The sequence below is a fragment of the Meleagris gallopavo genome, chromosome 5 (genome assembly GCF_000146605.3).
Source record: "Meleagris gallopavo isolate NT-WF06-2002-E0010 breed Aviagen turkey brand Nicholas breeding stock chromosome 5, Turkey_5.1, whole genome shotgun sequence".
Lineage (NCBI taxonomy): Eukaryota > Metazoa > Chordata > Aves > Galliformes > Phasianidae > Meleagris > Meleagris gallopavo.
Genome location: NC_015015.2, coordinates 43,456,185 through 43,456,688, shown reverse-complemented (window position 1 = coordinate 43,456,688; position 504 = coordinate 43,456,185). Strand labels below are relative to the sequence as shown.

The following is a 504-nucleotide window of genomic DNA, read 5'->3' as shown; positions in this document are numbered from 1 at the left end:
CTGGAGAGCTGGGCAGTAAGAAACCAGATGAGGTTCAACAAAGCAAGCGTAGGGCTTACGCCTAGGGAGGAATAATTGCATGCACCAATACAGGCTGGGGGATGAGCTGCTGGAGAGGAGCTCTGCAGAGAGGGACCTGGGCGTCCTGGTTGACGACAGGTTGGCCATGAGCCAGCAGTGTGCCCTCGTGGCCAAAAAGGCCAATGGCATTCTGGGGTGCATTAAGAAGAGCGTGTCCAGCAGGTCGAGGGAGGTGATCCTCCCCCTCTCCTCTGCCCTGGTAAGGCCTCATCTGGAGTGCTGTGTCCAGTTCTGAGCTCCCCAGTACCAAAAAGACAGGGATCTCTTGGAAAGAGTCCAGCGGAGGGCCACAAAGATGGTGAAGGGCCTGGAGCATCTCCCCTATGAAGAAAGGCTAAGTGAACTGGGTCTGTTTAGCCTTGAGAAAAGACGACTGAGAGGGGACCTGATCCAGGTTTATAAATATCTGAGGTGTGGCGGCCA

The 504-nt window shown here is 55.2% G+C and overlaps 1 protein-coding gene across 1 annotated transcript in view; it reads left to right on the top strand.

The window, feature by feature from the left end:
• The window catches only part of TRIP11 (thyroid hormone receptor interactor 11), a 308,569-nt gene that overhangs the window by 272,787 nt on the left and 35,278 nt on the right, over positions 1-504 (top strand).